Genomic DNA, 20,597 nt, shown 5'->3' with positions numbered 1-20,597 from the left:
AACTTCTACAAATCTGACTCACACATAAAGAACTACTGTGACTATAATTTCTGTCGTTTTTGTATTGGTTCTGCCACTGTCACAAGTGTGCTCTAGCTAGAAGCTATTTTTCAGTGCAAGTTAAGCTGCAGTCACAATATCAGCTTTCACAGCTGATGCCTATATACACAAATTAAAGTGAAGTTTGGGATGCATGCAGTTTATTTGTTTTCATGCCCTCTTGCTTTTTGATGCTTTTAAAAACAGTATAAATACAAATGAATTACATTGGTCTGTCATTTCAAATTCAAATTCAAATTCAAATTTTATTTGTCACGTACACAGTCATACACAGTACGATATGTAGTGAAATGCTTGGACAACTGCTCGTGACCTAAAGAAAACAAAAAAGGAAAAGGCTATGAATAAGATAGGAAATAAATATGAAAAATTAAAAAGGGTAAATTTAACTAGGAAGGAATAAAATATAAATTAAGGTTAAAAATGAAATAACTGTACAACACAAATTAGAATGAAGGGTAAATTTAACTGGGAAGAATAAGATAAAGATAAATATATAAATTAAAGTTGAAAATAAAATAACTGTGCTTGTATCTTTCTTGTATCTTTCTTACGCGAGTCTAGGGAGCAGAAAACAGACTTATCTTCTTTCAAGGAAACTACTTTAGCTTGTTAGCAATCTGGTTAGTTTAGCCAGGAGCTACATCAATGTTAACTCATTTTCTTTCTAGTCATACTATGATACGTTTAACCTCTTTTAGCTCTGTTTTTGTTCTCCACCAACTAATGGGAGGATATATTTAAGTCTTCACTGCCTACTGTTTTGTGAATATAGTTTACATTTTTCTAAAAACTCTGCTGACAGTATGAGATGGTTGCAAGTGAAACAAACTGCTAATATTCTAAATCAGGGGTGTCAAACATAAGGCCCGGGAGCCAGAATCAGCCTGGCAAATAGGGCTGTGCGATATGACCAAAATCTCATATCCCGATATAAGACATCTATCATCCCGATAACGATATAAATCACAAAAGTGTAACATTTTCTGTAAATTCTGTGACTCTCGGGCAGCTGAAGTGTTTCCAGCTGGGCATCGTGTACCTGCAGTCGAGTGTTTTAACTGATGCATGAAACTATACATTTTTACACACAAGTTGTAACAGCCGCCGTTTTCTTTGTGAGTATTTATTACACGGCTTGCTGCGGGGAAAAGCCTGTTCTAACGTTTGAGTCTAAGGTTTATTTTTTAGCGCCTGATGACTCTTTTTTGCTTCTCATCCGTCAATACTCTGCATACTTTTTCACGTGATTCAGTTTATTTTGAAAAGTCTCAACAGGAACTTGACCTTTTTTGTGAAAGGTTTATGTGGAAAATAAACAAGCGGACACGCTAACCACAACGCATAAAAAGGCGCTTGTCCGTTCGTAGTATGGTTATATAAAATATAAGAGAAAGAGAGAACTTAATATAGCCACTACAGTGACCATCAAAACGATGAAAAAATATTGCCGTAAACAGTTTATTTTGCGACACCACGAAACAAACGATAGCGTAAAATAAAACGACAGATGTTTTTATATCGTCATCCGATATATATCGTTATATCGAACAGCCCTACTGGCAAAGACTCCAATCCAGCCCACTGGATGACTTCGGTGGTGTGAAGGAGGGCGTAAATTTTGGACTTTTAGTTAAGCAAACAGTTTAGTACTTTATTATGTAGAGAAACTGAGGTTGTGGTTGAAATTGAATTTCTTTTTCTTACATTGCGATATTTCAGTCATGACACGTGTAATTAAAGTTCTGTACGCTGACAGGACGGGGGGTTTTCACTGGTCCGGCCCACTTGGGATGAAAGTGGACTTCATGTGGCCCACAACGTAAAATGAGTTTGACATCCTTGTTCTAAGTAACATACTTTGTAAAGCTACTTCACTGCAAGCACAATGGGCTTCTTTCATATTGCTAATTTTGTCTATAGAAACATAAAAAATTATCAGCAATAGCCAAACTATTGCCAGCAGCATCAGATACGAGCAAAAGTGAAGCAAAATAGCAGTTAGTCATGTTAAAAGACTTTCAGCTGCTTGCTTAATTCCCAAGGAATCACCACAGCAGATGGGTCTGCGTGTTTGATTTCACACTCAGTGTCCTACCTGACACAACCCTCCCAGTTTTTCTAGCTTGGGACAGTCGGGCCCAGGGGTGCATTAGCTTTTGACCCCCTGAGGTTAGGTTTGTATCTCCTCCTCATCTCAAACAGGGAATCTTTTGCATGTAAGGTGAATGTCTTAACCTTGGCTGAAAAAATATACAAATCAAGAAACTTTAAAAGCTTTGGGTGAACTAAACTTACCACTACTTGTAGTAGCACAGTTCCACCACAAACACTGGCTTGAAACTGATTTTAATGAGGCTAAAACTGAAAGTAGAGCCCCCGATCCGTATATAAAAGCTCTGACAACCCCAAGCATAACGCAACTCCATGCGAGTGCAGCTGGTCAAAGCTTAAAAACTAGACACATACTAGAAAGGGAAGACTAAAGTTCTTCTTTTGGAATTCAGTTCAGTTCAAGGCGCTTCATATTATAAGGTAAAAACCCTACAACAAACCTGGTGACACTGGGTAGAAAAAACTCAGGAAGAAACCTCCAGCAGAACCAGACTCAGGGAGAACAAACCTAACGACCTTTTAATAAATGACAGATCGTATATTATTCTTTTATTCAATTAATGATCATATTAATTCTGAAACAAATGGCTTTTATAAAACAAATATACTTCTTGAACTTTCCTTAATACACTGCTGGTTCACATGCACTGCCAAAATGGAAACAAATGTGACCCTTCCACATGAGGAATTCCCCACCAGGGTATGATAGAAAAAAGTTTTTTAAACGCACCGTGCAGCTTGTTAAAATGATCAGCGTTTGGCTTCTTCTTCTTCTTTTTTATGAACTCCTTCCTTTAAAAGCGCTAAGAGGGGGTGGATTTTTGCTCATTAACTTGACCACCACGGTGCTGTCTGTGAGATACTGAAATCAAACAATTGCCAACCCAAGCAAAGTGGCGGGGAGAGAGTCGATCTGTTTGTTACACAACACTGAGTCAACGGCGCGGAGCTGTATGTGCAGTCATAGCAGGCTGTTGGCACACAGCAGGAACAGGTGCAATAAACAGTTTTCTGATATATATGTATACATATATATATATATATATATATATATATATATATATATATATATATATATATATATATATATATATATATATATATATATATAATCTTAGTGTGCATGTGTCTGTGTGTGTCTGAATGAGACGTGGTCGACAGGTTCGTGCTGGCCCAGACTGACCGAACAATAAAAATAATTCCATAATAACGCAACAGCCTCAAGGGGGTTCCACGATTAGAAACATTCGAGAGGAGGAGGAGGAGGAGACAGGCTGAAGAAGGATCAGATGAGAGGAAGAAAATGGGTTGTCTGTGTTTGTCACCCACATATCGCATATATGTGTATGAATGTTTATCGCCTTAGAACAGCACATCATGTCTCCTGCTTTAAACTTGCTGAGAGCGCTCCCGTGTGTCGTACGCTTCTCCCCGGGCTCTTTCTTGCTTTTATAGCGCAGGCGGTCTTATCTAACCTGGTCTCCTGAGGAAAACCACAGACCGAGTGAGTGAGACAGAAAGAAAGAGAACATGCGAGGGAAGTGGAAGGATTTAAAGTGCTATCAACAGTGTAGCGCTGCACTCCACGAGGCATCCATCCTAATGAGTCACACAGTAGCTGCAGCCTCAAAATGTTGTTTTATTGTTAGGGGGGGAAAAGCAGCCGTCTTCACAGCTGAGAAAGTTTAGTGTAGAATTTGCCCAAGTCACGCAAACATATGGGTGGAAAATCGCCAGTGCATAAGCAGTTCACAAAAGTGTGAACAGGTTGACGTGGAAAATGAGACAGCATCTAAAAAGGGGGGATTTCTTTCTTTTTTAATGCTTTAATGTTTATGTAGACCTGTTGGAAAGTGACCAATCGGCTCTAAGCTAACTATTCATCTATGTGGCTGCCAAACACAGCAGTAGCTCATTAAAAAAAAAGCTGCTTATGCAAAACGGTCTGTTCACACACAGGTGAGAAAGGAGCCCCAGGGGCTTGTCCTGTTGATTCAGAGTTCACCACAGAGAAACACTGTTCTGTGGAAGAGCCGGCATTGAAACTTAGTATATCTTTTTACTGTGATGCTACTGGTCATCTGAGATCCTTTTATATACAATAAACACTGACATTAGACAGACATGTTACATGTAATGTGATTACTGCAGTTGCTAAGCTTTTGCTAACCTTTATTATTTACCCCTATATGCTGGCAACACTGATAGGCATTGAGTATGCACTCCATACTAAAACTGGGGGAATAAAGACGTGAACGGGGTTTGTTTTCCCCGAGTTGCAAAGACTTGACAGAAAAGGTTTTTAAAACAGATGTATTAATATTCTGGTTGCAGGGGAGTCAGCAATCAAAGCAAAGAAGCCCAGAGCTGCCTCTTCTCATTCACCACATTCAGATCTTCTGTTCTGTTCCCAAACAATCCGAGACCCCTTTGGAGGAAGTTTATTCTTTTGGTCACAGCTCATGGCCATAGGTGAGATTGGGAATGCAGCTCAACAGTAAATCAGCAGCTTTGCCTTCTCACTTTACCGCAACAAACTGGTCCACATCCATATCACTGCAGATGCTGCACCAATTCATCCTTCAATCTCACGCTACTTTCTTTCCATACTCCTGAACACGACCCCAAGATACTTGCACTCCTCCACTTGGGGAAAGCAACTCCTCCCTAATAGGACTCTATCCTCTTCGGGCTGAGAACCGTGACCTCAGATATGGAGGTGCTAACTCTCATCCCAGCCGCTTCGCACCTGGTTGCAAACCACCCCAGTGCAAGGTGGAGGTCACCTTTCAGTGAAGCCAACATGGCGACATCGTCCGCAAAAAATCAGGCGAGCAGATCTGGAGGTCAGCAAATGTATGAACCAAATCTGTGACAAGGGGCAGCCTTGGCAGAATCCAGTACTCATCAGGAACGAGTCTGACTTGTTTCCAGTAATTTGAGCCATGCTCTCAGTGTGGCTGTGCATGAACTGAAAGGCCTGTGAAAACATACTGATACCCCACACTCCTTAAGCACCCACCACAGGGCACCCAAGGGATGCAGCTGGATGCCTTCTCTAACACTCAGAGATTGCTTGGATCAATTCCCACGCACCCTGAAGTATCACTGAGAAGGTACAGAGCTACTGCAGTGTTTTGTGACCGGGAAAAAGACTGTTGAAATTTTCCTCCCAAATTTGTGGTTCAGGATTTACTTAAAATCAAAAGTAATGCAAATACAGGGACAATATCTTGTAGGATCACCTTTGTGCTCTATTTTAATCCCACTGTTCACCATGTGAGTGCTGCCATTAAACAACAAGTTATATCTCTCATAAATTTCTAGTAGGACGGATAATTGGTGTCAAACAGCAGTTACACAAGCATTCCAGGGTCCTTATGAAGGCAGAAAATCCCCACGCTGTAAAATAAAATGACCACAAGGAGTACATCAGTTCTATAAGGCTGGCTTCACGCCGTCTGACTGCTACTCTCACACATTTTGTCACATATAACAAGTCCCGATTTTGCAACGATGCACGAGTCTTCTGACCTGCAGTTTAATTATCTCCCTCAGTGCCTGAAATTTCATCTTGCTCGAAGAAAAATTTGATTATCTTAAAAGACTGAATAAACAGTAACTGAATGGTCACGGTGGACACATTTCGGCAGCTTAATGCCGTGTGTGTGTGTTTGTTGTGAGGACACCGAGGTCACAGCAGAGGTAATCAGACAGCTATCACATGCAGACAGCTCCAAATATCCCCATGTTCCCCTTTCTTCGCGCTGAGATGCACATTTATGTTAATGCCACACTACTGTAGCGCAGTGTTGCCTCGGCATCACATTACTGGAGCGTGATGTTCCCTGCTCCAGGGCCAAACACTCTGACTCCCTTTGTGTGTGTGTGTGTGTGTTTGTGTGTGTGTGTGTGTGTGTGTCTGTTTTCCAAATCTGTTTGCAAACTGCTGAGCAGAAGCCAGGGAGTGGGTTCACACTGGATTAGCTCTGAGTTGGCTAAATACCAGATAGCAGAGATAACGGTGTTTGTGTGTGTGTGTGTGTGTGTGTGTGTGTCCACAGTGGGGAAGGGGGGAGGCAGGGTGCTGATATCAGCAGGAATAGAGGCACTGATAAGACTTTCGGGATCTGCACTTCTAATGGTAATGACGGTTAGATGTTAACGAACACGGCTGATGTTTCCCGGCCTTGTTTACAGAAGTATTGTTTACAGAAAGCAAAAGAAGGAAAGATTTTCAGTGTCTTCTTAGAATTTTCATTTTTCTTTTAATCCGACCAGCTCGAGTCTGACCCAGAGTTTTTTGGGATCAGGACTTCTAATGATAATGACGGTTAGATGTAAACGAACTCGGCTGATTTTTACGGGCCTTGAGAAACAAATGTTGTTTACAGAAAGCAAAAGTGCCTTCATAAAATTTTCATTTTTTACTTCCTCCCACCAGCTGGAGCCAAACCCAGTGGGAGGAGGAGCTTTTCCTCCTTTCTGCTTCCTCTGTTTCACCTTTACTCCCTTCTTTTCTCCCCAGAATTAAACCCATCAAGATGATGCCGCATCCCCTTGTTTCGTGGGAGGGGAAGGTGAATCCGTAAAAGGCTCTGCCTGTTCCCCAGCCGATCGATTGATGTTGAAGTGTTTACCTCACAAAGGGCTGCATAAACGGCTCGGCAGCTCGCGCTTTATGCAGAACATCGGGTGAATCTTTCGCAGGTCTCCATTGATGTTGCTCGTTTCACGCGAGAAGGAAGACGCTAATCCCCTTGATGTGCACCAAGCGGAGAGGAGGTGATATATGTGGGGGCGAGAGGGGTGGACCTCCTGCCTGTCACCTAAACATAAGACAACAAAGCTGTCTCTGCTTCGCCTCACAGCCAAGCTGCATGAACCAGAAAAAAAAAGAAAAAGAATGCCAATAGATCTCCTGTAAAACCTTTAGCACTGGAGCAGGAAAACATAGAACAAAACCACAGAGGCTGTTGAACATCCTTATTGACATATGAATTATGGTACTGAATCTATGGTACTATTTATTTTCTAAACAAACAAGAGCCTCGCTAAGAGGATTGGGAGCTTCTAGCAGGCTCTATGCTACACATTATGTACAGTACGTTACACATGTCATTCAAATTTGCTTTAATGTGACATCTGCTAGAAACCTGCTCCAAAAGTAGGTTGTAGCTTTTTTTTTCCACTACTACAAGGTGGAAGAGGTCTGTTAAACCCTGTTTTAACTGAACCCAGTGAGTATTTTTGGAACTTAGAGTGCTTCTGCATTTTCAAAAGAAAAAACACAATACTTTCTTGTGGCATAGTGTAAACTATCAGATATAGGTGTTTTGCTTTGTTCACTAGTCAAACACTAATCTTGAGGTTGATAACACTGACGTAAACACAGTAAGCCAACACTGATTAGCTTAACTCCTTTAAAGCCCCTTCCCACTTTTTATGCCATTTTATTTTTGTTGATATGTTAACTGTCCAAAGATTTAACTGCCAAACTGTAACTGCTTTAGTCCACGGTTAATGGCTAGTAGCCTTACCATCTGGCAAGCAGTGTTGCCAACTCCTCAGTAAGGAAAATCGCTAATGGTTGTCCTAAAAGTCGCTAGAAGTCGCTAAATGATGTCATCGCCTAATTTGCATAATTGGTCATGCTAATGTAATTGTAACCTACGTTGTTGGAGAGAGAAACAACATCGTGGAAGAGACATAAAGTGAGTAAAAATTGCATTTGGAATTCATTTAGAACTATAAATTAAATTTCTTTTAGCAATTATTGTTTTTTTTTAGTGTGTGTGAATGTGTGTGTGAATGGGTGGATGACTGGATATGTAAAGCGCTTTGGGGTCTTTAGGGACTAGTAAGGCGCTATACAAATACAGGCCATTTACCATTTGGTTTTTTTTATGTCACAATTCTAACCCTGCTCCTTTATCCGGGCTTGGACCGGTAAAAGTAACCTGAAAATGGCACTCTGGTGTGCCTTTGTGTGTGTGGTGTGTGTTTATAAGTAATTTTAAAGCTTGTGATCCACAAAACAGCATAACAGTAAAAGAAGAACTGACTGCGTTACAGTCAGTGCGGGAGCAGCGGCTTCGTTCATGCGTGATTCATTTGCAGTTTGGACGTACAGGTGTGAACATCTGCTGCCCTGATAGCAGCGGAGGAGGACTATCCTCCGCCCGTGAGCGCTTTGGCACGGGTGAGGTGCCCACGGCAGCACCGCTGCTTGTTGAGAATAAGAGCGATATGCGTTTTCACGTCAAAAAGTCGTCATAAATAAGTCTCCAGTTATACCAGAAAAAGTCGCCAGATTTGTTGCTAGTCGCTTTTTAGAAAAAAAAGTCGCTAAGGGAGTCTGAAAACTCGCTAAATATAGCGACAAAGTCACTAAGTTGGCAACACTGCTGGCAAGTAGCACTCCTGCTACTCTAGAAGGTTTAGCCTTTTAGCATTACAAGCTCAAGTTTTACTATAGCCCCTTCCATTAGCTACTACTTCGATAGACTTGCCACGGATCGCCACAACTTGATTCGACTAGATTTTCATTAGAATCTCGTGCTAGCTAACATGCATGCTTATCGTAATAGCAATGTGTCTGAGCGTCCTGTGAGGTAATCAATATGCGACATGAACGCTACAAAAAAGGGGGACGTCGAGGCAAGAATATACCTGCTGCTCGGTCTGTGGCTTTTCGTCAGACTTGGGGAACATGGCTTTTTTTTTTGGTAGCCATTTCCCTCATTGCTGGATTTTTAAAAATGCCTGTTTTAATTTTCATGCACGAGACACTCTCATGACTCATCGAGTGACGCTACTGACCAGCCAATCGGTGGCATGCAGTTTGACCACACCCCTGCCGAGCAAGTATTAAAAAAAGTACCTGATAACAGGTACTATGACCTAATGGAAAACCCTGAAAACTGTGGCAAGTCGATCCCGGTAGGTACTAATGCAGCGGTCCCCAACCTTTTTTGCGCCACGGACACGGAAAAAGACCCAGGGAGACCGAGTTAATGAAAAAAACGATTAAAAAAAACAATAGAAACCCTGAAAACATAAATTTCACACCCGAGCCTCAACTCTAGCGGCCCGGTACCAAACGACTCACGGAGCGGTACTGGTCCGTGGCCCGGGGGTTAGGAACTGCTGTACTAATGGAAAAGGGGCTTATATGTACTTATGCATATTTTTACTGAGCTGTGTTTATTTGTGATTTGCATTAAGCTTTATTTAATTTGACTCATAATTTGCTGCATTTGGTGCTGCGGGGTTAACTACCTGATGCCAGTCTTATTTTGTAAGGAACCTCAAATTGCATCATAATGTGTTTGCAACAACCGTCAGCTGCCAGATAGAGAATCAATACACAATGTCTTACGTTAAGGACAATCAGAGACGCCTTTGCTCGGTACACTGCACTAGTTTATCTTCACTTGCTGTTGAAGCTCAAATGGGACCAAAATCCTTAACAGGTTTTTCCATTGTACATATAAAAGATATGCTGTCCAGACACCCTTGATTCTGTGGAGTATCTTTGTTTGCCTTGTCTGGGCCAGTTCCACTGATCTTTTATCAGCAACACTGACTTTGCACTTGCAGATTTTTTTTTCTAGCATCTGGCACACAAACATCTTCTTTTATTCATTCTTCTGCCAGGTGTGCCCCTGATATTTCTCAGAAAGAAACAAACTTGTTTCCTTGCTGGAAAAAAAAACACAGCTTTGCTTTTTTCCTTTTTATGTCAAGCCAGGTATTGGACGTCTTGCATTCTTCCATTTATTTTAAGTCCAACCCTGTGACAGGTCGCTGCTTTGGAGGCTTTCTAGTGAACCTGCCAGGGTATTTTCCATATCAGTGGTTGGCTGTGCTGTGGCAGAGCAGTCAGGGTAATATCCAAGCAGGCAGCCGAAGAACCAACAAGAACCTCATTAGCTGCCTGTTCACTGTCGAATTTTTGGTGGGTTTTTCTACTTAACATTTGACGGTAAAAAACATTTGCAAAGAGCTTTTAGAAATTTGAAATTCACATTTTAGATAGCTTAAAATTCAAGTAGTTTTTATGTGTGTCTTTGAGATATGGTTAATTTTTTTAATTTTTTCTTCCCCCACCTACCAAGACATTTCAGGCAAAGACTCTTCATTCAGTAAGCCTGTTCCACTACTCATTACCATAAATATCTAGTTACTCATTCACACAGCAGCAACTCAGTAAACTTAAGAAATTAAGCATCAGAATGAGGAAGAAAGGGCTGATGTGAAGTTACTTTCAACGTGGCATGGCTGTTGGTGCCAGGCAGGCTGATCTGAGTTTTTCAGAAACTGCTGATCTACTGGGATTTTCCCACAGAACCACCTCTAGGGTTTACACAGAAGGGTTTGAAAATGAGAAAATATCCAGTGAGTGGCAGTTCTCTGGGTGAAAATATGCTGTTGATGTGAGAGGTCAGAGGAATGGCTTGTAGAGAACAGTAACGTTACAACCAAGGTATGCAGAAGAGCGTTTCACACCCAGTGCCACTTCTGTTAGCTAAGAACAAGACAATGATGCTATCCGGTTGTTAAGTCTGACGTCACTAGCCGTGTCTGGACCTAAACTCCGCTGCAGGTCCATATATCAAACGATCACGATGGCATTACTGAGAGTTGAAAAACTGTCTAAAGTCTTTCATCTTTAATAAAATGATCAGCATTCTGCTCTACCAGGTGTAGCAATTGAGTTTAACATCCAGGCATCCATGAAAACAGAATTTATGACATTTAACGGAGTTAGAAGTTAGCAGGGAGTTAGCTCGCTAGCTTCTATCTAAATACAATATAGCATGTCCTGACTGCGGGGTTTTGGAAACAAATTAAAACATACAGCTCTGTTATCACTTCCAGCATAAATGAAGACAGAAAACTAAACAGCCGTGACGTTTCTAGGGTTACTGAAGTTTGGCTAGCTGGTATATAATGATGTGCTACGTGACCGCTAGTGACACAGCTATGTTAGCATAATATAAACAAGCTAACTTTTTTTCCACTCGATAAAAGTTAACATGAGTGTTCTCGGTGGTCAGGGACAAATGTAATCGCATGGCAGGATGCTGTAAAAGGACCAAACTTCAGCCAGAGAACAACTGAGATAATCCATCCACAATACGAGGTTAGTCCATCATGTACTGCTGCATGGGATGGGCTGTAGTTACATCCTAAGGTTTTAAAAACTGAGCTTAAATAAATGATTAGCGGTAATAAAAGCCGAGGGAGGTCAACAGGGATCACTGACTGTTTTAGGAGCATTTTGAGATTAAATAGAAGAAAATACATAACATTAAACATGTTAACAACACAAAAGCCATATTAAATGCAGACTACTTTAGGCCCGAAAGAAGGATTCCTCACGTCATCACTTAACAATCGGATAGTCTGCACAGGCCCACTGGAATTGGACAATAGAAGATTGGAAAAACATAGGCAACATGAAAATACGGATCCGTCCTGCTTTGTATAAACTGTTTAGGCTGCTGGTGGTACAGTGGAGTGGGGATATTTTCCTGGCACACTTTGGGCCCCTTAGTACCCGTTGAGCATGGTTAAAATGCCACGGCCTGCCTGAGCATTGCTGCTGACCACGTTAATCCTTTATGACCACGGTTTACTGCATCCAGCAGTATTATGCATCACAAAGCTCAAATCATCTCAAACTGGTTTCTTCAATGTGGGAAGGAGTTCACAGTATTCACATGGCCTCCACAGTCATCTGTAGAGCACCTTTGGGACGCGGTGGAACAAGAGATTGGAGTCCCGCACACCCTGACTGTGTGATGCCATCATGTCAATATGGACCAAAATACCTGAGGAATGTGTCTAGCACCTTTTATTAACTGGTATTTATTAGGGTATTTAATTGTTCTGCATCTACACCAAGCATTAACAGGTTTGTCTGTACATGGTGAGCTTGACGAAATTGCATTTGGTAGTTTTTATGCAAACTGGATATGACATGCCAGTTTAGGGTCTTTAAACCTCCCCCCTTAATATTTCACACACTGGCTGTCCAGGCTGTTTTCACCAGACAACAAAGTAATCAGACTGGTTCAGTCGGGTTAGAATAATGTCTTTAAAGAAGGAGGAGGAGGAGGGTTACTGGGCGGCGGATGGACTGACCAGAGTTGACATCCCATCTTCTACACTGAAAGCTGGATTTTTACCTCTTATCCGGGCCTCAGACATGACAGTTATCTATTCCCAGCCCTGCCCAAGTTTCACTTGCCTACACATCATCTTAAGTCCTAAAAAGCAGGGACGCTAATTTAGCACAGCATTCACGCCGGTCATTTAGGAACGCAAAGATAAATGCAAATCAGGCCTTTAAATACGAGGCGAGATGACGTTAATCGGAAAAGTCATTTTTAAATCTTTAGAAACAGCACTGGTGGCTTTGAAGGGGAGCTGAAATTGTACTTTATGTCTTTGTCACCTTCAGGCACATCCACACATGAGACGCACACGTACCCGAGACTCATCTTTATGTGCAAGAGTGGAAAAAGAGACGGCTTGAGTCTCCACCAAATCCCTAAAAGCTGTCATTGACTTCAAACACTATGAATTCTTTACAGTAGAGTGCCTCTGCTGAGCGACAGAGCTGTCTGCCTTTATTTTTCCATAGGATCCTTTTGATACGGCCTCAGCCGTCCAGAATCTGTGCCTCATTGTATAAGGACCAAGGCTATTTAAATTCGCCTGAAAGGAAGCCGGAACAGGAACAGTCACACTGACGCCTCGTCAGACTGAAACTTTTATGGAATTCCTGAAGATGAGAAAACAGATTTCAGTCAACGTTACATATTCACATGGCAGAAAGAGAAACTGTGACTACACTACGCATCACTCCACTGAATGATCATTTACCAACTTAAACGGCAAATTCATTTTCATGAAGCATGTGTAATTTATGAGTGGCGTGGGATTGCGAGCGTCTATCAGTGTCAGAGTGACACGTGTGGGGCGATAATCTATTCCGTGACCCAAATTTATGCGGCGAAAATCTACAAAAACCGCTATCCAGCCCTCCCATCCGATTTCACAGCGCATCACTGTCAGCGCGATATATGCTGCGCACGCTTGTGTGTGTGCGCGCGCCTCTGAAGGAGAGGCGCATGATAAAAGGAGCGTGTTATCCATCTTATCCAGACGAGATGTTTTGAAAGGAATTCTGTTATTAATAAATTCATGAGAGCCAAAAGAAAAAGGAACATTCTGCGGCTTTGCAAAAATTATTGAAAGAAAAAAAAATGGTGGGGGGGATGTGCGCTCCTTGTTAGCATTCTCTTAGACACTAGATGCGCTAGGAGGTATGTTCTCATTGAGAGGCATATTATCTCTGGTCAGCTTTCCTATCTATTATTCACAGCTCTGTGAGAAACACTGGTGGCTAGACGAACAGCAGTCACTTACAATATATCCCGGAGCAACGGCGCCCCTATTCATGTGCAAAAGAAACCTTAATAACCACGGCCGCAGATAGAGGAGAGGCTGTGAAGTTGGCAAAAGCTTGTGATTGCTTTGATTTCCAGGACTTCTGTGGATTCAACACAAACAAGATTTAAACCATAAAAAAGGGCCGATTTTTCTAATGTAATATTCCCTGGCAGGTAATGTATGGGTATTGTGTAGTGGAGATGTCCAATAAAAGGGAATCTTATTTGTGCTTCTCTCTTTTTTTTGTCATCTGTTATAATCTGCAGCTGACTTTACAGACAACAAACAACTCGTGCAGCTTAGCGCTTTATTGAAAACCTGCAGGACAATGAAGGAGAGCGCCAGTCCTACGCGTCCGCTGGTGTCCAAGGGATGATTGAGGATTGGTGCTTGAAATGTTAATAAATTGAAGGGGGAAATTGCCTCGTGTTTATCTGTAATATGAAAAAAACACCTCTGCTGTGATCCCCCTCGCCGCATGCTCTAAGCTTCTAAACACACCGAGTGGCATTTCAAATGCAAATTCCCCATTGTGCGTTAGCTTATTAGATAATATGTAAACACAATATGTGCCATGCATGTGGAGGATGAAATATGTGACTCCACACTGTCGAACACATCATTTTTTGTGAGACTGATTGTTATATAATGTAAGCAAGCCTCAATTTTACATATAAGGTTGAGCCATGTTGGTGTCTACCTTTGATGAAAAGTTTTTAAATAAACAGTGTTCCTACAACTGCTAGCTTATGAGCTTTTCTAAATCTGGTTGTATGGAAACACATTTGCCTTTGAGTGTTGTCTTAGCAGGGAGTGAATATTTAACAGACCAAATAGTCTTTCTTTTTCTTTTTGCTTTTTAGGTACTCGGCTGCTGTCTGTTGCTATGCAACCGCATCCTCCAATCCACCAAATTGTCAGGTTCAGGGCCAATTTCCCCTCCTCCCCCCGTTTTTCTCCCTAAAAAAAAAAGAAATAAAAAAGACTTTGTACATGAACTGAGGTGTGCACGGTGCAGTACCACCCCTCAGGAGTTCTCATTTAAATAAATTCCAATATTTGAGGTCTCCCCAAATATTAAAATTTTCCACAGCTGCCTTTTATGCATTTTTTTTCTGCCTCACCTTTGTTCAGCACACATCCGGTTTATTCTGCGCTCGCACGCTGGAGCCGCCTGGCAATTTCTGCTCTTGTTCTCCCCCTTTTTCTGCTGTGTTCTTTTCATTAAAAATCATTCTTCCTCACTGTGCTTGTCTTTGTTTGTCTCTCGCTCTCAGGCACACACAGACACTCACACTCACACACACACACACACACACACACACACATACACACACCTCTCTTTCTTTCCGTGTACATACTGTATGTCGTTGAGGCAGACTGTCTCTGTAATTGGGTTATTCTTCTCTTCACTGGTCTGATGCACTGAGACACACACACCCGTGCACACACATACAAAGCATGCACACACACGCACAAACACACACAGAGTTTGATTTGTGGAGACGTTTTTCTGCAGATTGTTGCTGAGGTAGGAGAAGTGCAGCCATGCGTGCCTTTTTATTTGGGCCTGTAAGGGTATGTAGGGCCGGGGTTTGATTGGACACGAGCTGATATTAAAAACGACATCATGAACACCTATAGAACACCTATAGCATGCTCTGATCAGTGCTCAGCCTATTCTGCATTAAAACAATCACCTCTACTAGAGCATAATCACTTCTTATTTCCCCTCATCAAGTGTAAATTTGGAACCTCAGTACAGTATACAGTAAATCCTGGATGTGCACAGTGTACTGTATGTGCTTTCTCCTGAGCCAGGCAACACAAACACACACAGACAGACGGGAACACAACAAAGATGAAAGGGCACATTTTCACAAGGTATAGCAAGCCCCCCTCATCTCCATCTCTTATCTTCCCTTCCTCCACCCTCTCCGTGTCGCTCTCCCACTAACTTGTAGCACAGTGAGGTGAGCCTGGTTTAATGTGAGTTGAAAAGGTCGCGTCGGTCCTGTCCACTGATTCAGAAAGGCCCTCCTAGGCCTGTTTGCATGGCTGCGCATCAGTGTAATACCTCAAGACACCAGGGACATTCACTGTTTTCACCACTGACACCCTTCTCCCTCTCTCTCTCACACACACACACACACACTCAAAACTTAAAAAGAAAAATCAAAGGCAACGGTGTGCGTGGGCGGGTGTCTAAACCTAAACGTTCCTGCATTTAGACCTGTTTGAAATCATCCTGACACAGTAAACTGCACGGTGTGACGGACCTTCCTCTGCACGTGTGTTCACGGTTAATGAGGAAAAAGAGAGAGGAAAACAGAGAAAAGATGCAATTCAGTTTGCCAGCAAAGCAGACACATTCTGGTGGAAAATGGAAAGTGGGGAAAGAGTCCCAGCAAGCATTTCATGGATGGCAGCATACTGTACAGGGAGGTGGCCACGTTCAGCCCTTCAGGCATTTATGATGTTCATACAAGTGAAACTGATTTGGAAACTGTTTTAAATTCATATCACTAGGACATTTAGCTCCAGTTCTGAGAAAGCGATGCAGGCTGGATGAACACTGGCAGACTTCTCCTCCTCACATGGATTTACTGTTGACGACCACCAGTGCTGCGCAACGCTGCAAATTTTGGTATCGACATGATATCTAGTAAATACAATCAGTGTTGCTGATACCAAGACCAGTACCGATACTTCTAACTTATAAAGGCAGCTTATGTAGGGGAGAGCAGTGTGCCATTCATGACATGTATGACTGAAGAATCATCATCGAATGGCAAATTTTGAACACATTTTAATGACCACTAAATCCACGAGATTTTTTACTTTCCAGAATAATCAGTGAAAATCCAAAACACACCTTTCAGCTTTTCATGTATTGTGATACTGGGGTTTTTTTTTTTTTTTGGGGGGGGGGGGGGGGGGACCAGGAATGTAAATGTGCCCGCATTTAAAGCACTTCGGATCAGCTTCTGCACAGTAGGATAAATAAAATAGACGTGACAGTCAACACAAAACGGTTCAGACATTTTTCATTATGCATGTTTGAGGAATAATTTTTCATTTCCAGGAAAAATTATTTGACGCAGTTCAGTGGGCGACATACTGGACTTAGAGGATGGAAACAAAGTCTTGAGCCTATCAATAGCAGATCAATAGTATCGATCCAATACCAGCATTGGTATCAATACTTTCAATATTTTGATTGATCTACCTTTCTATAGCAACCACATCAACATAATTTAATTAAACAGTGCAGTACACATTCAGAGAGAGTGTTACCTATGCTTTGTAGCTGCAATTTTCCAGTGGATGCTAAGCAGATAATATTGCAGGAAATCATAATGTTGCTGTCTTAAAAGGAAAATCCTCAAAGGATAACTTTCACTGAACGTGTGTGTAGTCGTGCGTTTAATCTGAGTGAAGTTAGTTGTTACAGAAAAAGCAGAAAACCCAAAGACAATTATAAAACAAATTCAATTACATTGAGAAAAAAGATCTCTAATGGCCACTTCAGTCTGGCTCCAAAAGGGAGTCAGTCTCCGTAGACCCTCATGTTAAAATGCCCATCTAAACATTACAAATCATGCTGGCATGGTAGAAAACATTTTGGTCTCTATTGATCGTTTACGTCAACTTAAGTTTTTTCTGTATGTGTGTGTGAATGTGCGCCAAAAGCAGGCAGCTGCCTGCTGTGCCAAACTTCAGCTTATTTACAAGCTGACTTATCAGATGAGTATTAGAACCTGCTTGGTGATACAGTCTCTTAGCAAATATATGTATCTGTGTGTTACACCTAGGGGTGGGCAACGTAGCCTCAAAACTTTAACATGATGTTTTAAAGCAATTTGTAATAATGGTATTTACAATGCTAAACTTTCATTTCTGTGATTGCAGCTGCAGGCAGCAGCCTTTATTATTACAAACAAAATGAGCATTTTCCATCATTCCATCCGGTGAGCTCTGGCACTGATGGCAGACTACCTAATTCAAAGTGTGAATCTATTGCCTCAAGGTGCCAGCAGCAGCAGCAGCAACAGCATTATGGTGCAATGATATTGACATGGCACTATATTCAGTGACACAGCATAAGTCAAATGTAAGCACAAAAGTAGCTGGTAGGTTCTGTTTCCCTGGAAATTTTAAGTCAAAGTACAACAACTGTAATTTAACAATGTTAAAGTATCATTAATAACTAAACTTAAATTGGAAAATATTTCCGACCTTCGATGTTGCTGGATGCTTGTTGGATCTTTTTTGTATCCAGCTGCTTAAAGCCCATCTTTACCACCTTGTCACCTCATCAGTAATTTCCATCCACTATCTCTTCTTTCTATCACATGAAGTGAAACTAGCGAGCACTCCTGCGAAGACTGGTCAAGTCCCCTGCTAACTTTTGGGTCACACGTGATTAGCTGCTAGCACCTCCTCTTTAGATGCTTTCATAGCCTAGTTGTACTTGATAGTGTGTTTTCAGCCTTTAGCAGAAACACTTTTCTAGTACATTTTGTGGAGCATTGTGCTTTGTGGCCAAACAACTTAAATACCATTGAAGTAGCTCGCTTTTTAGCTACTGAATCATCAACTTAGGCTTACACGCTGGTCTCGCTCTCAGACATATCCGGGCTTGGGTCATTGCTGTGTGTTCTAGAGCTATATGACACTGTTTTATTATTTAAAAATTTATACCAGTGTTATCATGGGTTATATGACACAGCCCTAATTGCACCCATACAGTCATGGCTGCTATACAAGCTTGCTAACTTCCTAACATTTAGCACTTCAACCTCCCATCTGGCATCCAAATGTGAATTAGTGCCAACAGGTGATCAACAGTGGCTATGCCCAAACACGCCTTTATGTCCCTCTTCCCACATACAGCGAGGAGCAGGCACAGTCACTATAGAGCAGCGGTGTCAAACTGATTTTAATCACTTCACTTTACTTAGTTTGGTGTAACACAACATCAGTAATAGGCCTTCTGTTCTAATAGAATCTGATTTTTAATGCACAACTTTACTTTTATCCTATTTTACTCCATGTCTTCACTTGATTTTGTATTGCCATGAATTATTAATTTCATTTATATTTTCATTATTTTTCTTTCTGGTTTTTGCTAATATATTTGTCAGTAAGAAGACTGTAACGCTGACAATGATTCAGACCTCCGGCTTTCATGAAATCATGATGTGATTCATTGTCAAGGCAGTTTTCAAATACTGCAAAGCCATTTAGTAGGCCAGATTGGTCCTTTTGGCAGGCCCCCAGGCTGTTTGTTTGACATCCCTGCTAGAGGGGGAACACGGTAACAGAGAACAACTTCCAGCCAAAATATGAGAGCTGCTCATTCAGATGATGCCAAACTCAGCACTGCGCTTACAAGTTTGTGGCTGATCAGATGAATGGTTATCGAGATAGGTGAAGAACAGACGCACTGACGAAATATTAAATATCGCACTATCAGTTGTTGCTTACACAGTTCAACCATGATCCACCTTTGAAATCCCCCAACTGCTCGCGCCTTTGTTTCAGTAACTGAATGCCACGTCTGTGCCTTTGATGGTGACTGTACAGTGCAGGGGGAGCATTAGTATGTATTAGTTGGCAGATGGGCTCCAGTCCTCCCCTGGTGCTCCCTATGATGATGAGCCATGTTTCTGTTTATCAGACAGGACAACCTCAACTCTCTCCTCATCTGCTTTTGTCTCAATCACCCAGTTCTCTTTCTGCTGTCTTTATCTTTTTTTTCTATACTGACACCGTGCCACACATACGGTACCTCTTTCATGTCCATTCCTTTGGTGAGCACTGCCCCAGAGGAAATGTCTCCATCTTTACCATCAAATGCATGCATCAAGTATATATTTGCATGCATAACCCTTAGAAGTAGCTTTGGTTGCATGACAGCTTTGTAGCACGCCGGGGACAAGCCAGGACTACACTAACAACATGGTGCGTGGCATTAATTACCGTACACTCTTGATGCGCTGCGCCAATATCTGTCCCCTAAGATAAGTTGCAAAGTCTGCACAGTTGTGTACCACAGATGGTTGACTTGTGGTAAAAAATGCAATAAAGACAACTATGATAGCTTCTTTTGTCTAGGGTAAAAATATTGGCAACACTTTATATTAAAGTACACATACTCACTATTAACCGTTTTAAAGTTGCCTCTTCTTCACAAAAAACTGGAGGTCTGCTGAGATGCACAGGGTCTGTTCCCACTCAGAGGTGGAAGAACAAAGTCAGCAGGAGCAGAGCCATCTCCTTTATTAATGAGCCAGTTCAGAGATTTTCAAACACATCTATTAAAAGATTTTTCATCTAGTTACTTCAAGGCTAAGAACAAATGTACTGCCTAAACTTGCTGTGTGATTTTCAGCTGACAGGGCTTTTTTTCGGTGTTTGAAGGATCAAACAGATTTTCAAGCAGGTCTCTATGTATTTGTTATCATACTGAACGTGCGTGGGCTAATAAAAAACAGCAGTGGGATTGTTATGTGCAATGCTTCACCTCAGAACAGGGACGACGTATAGCATTGCTTTTTTACATAAGAGCAAACAGTATGTATTAACCTTTTTAACCCATTCCTGCTTAAGGGTTTGAACTACAGACATTTCTTTGTTCCTGTTAAATTAGAGAAGTACGTGCAGATCTGTTGGACCCTCGTTTGTCCTTATAAGCCACTGTCAGTATCAGCATGTTAAGTTGGTAAAAGTTTGGATCTTCCTCTTGGTAAATTGCCATGTGTATATATCTATCTGTTGTTTCCTGGGCATGTTCAGAGCCATGTAGAGGTTGGCGGATTAAATTAAATATTGATAGTATCAATACCAACACCGGTATTGGTAGTGGATCGATACAAGCTCGATGGGACTGATACTTTGTTTCTATCCTCTAAGTTCAGTATGTATCCCAACTGAATTGTGTTAAATCAGTT

At 41.6% G+C, this 20,597-nt stretch overlaps 1 long non-coding RNA gene across 1 annotated transcript; it reads left to right on the top strand.

The window, feature by feature from the left end:
- The first annotated feature begins 3,311 nt into the window (after positions 1-3,311).
- LOC113014919 (uncharacterized) lies at positions 3,312-14,885 on the top strand. The gene is made up of 2 exons (XR_003271030.2): positions 3,312-6,960; positions 12,647-14,885. It is a non-coding gene; the product is annotated as an uncharacterized LOC113014919 (long non-coding RNA).
- The last annotated feature ends 5,712 nt before the right edge of the window (positions 14,886-20,597 follow it).

This window comes from Astatotilapia calliptera, chromosome 22, assembly GCF_964374335.1.
Source record: "Astatotilapia calliptera chromosome 22, fAstCal68.1, whole genome shotgun sequence".
Taxonomy (NCBI): Eukaryota; Metazoa; Chordata; class Actinopteri; order Cichliformes; family Cichlidae; genus Astatotilapia; species Astatotilapia calliptera.
The sequence above is the reverse complement of the archived record's forward strand: the minus strand, read 5'-3'. Positions and strand labels throughout refer to the sequence as shown.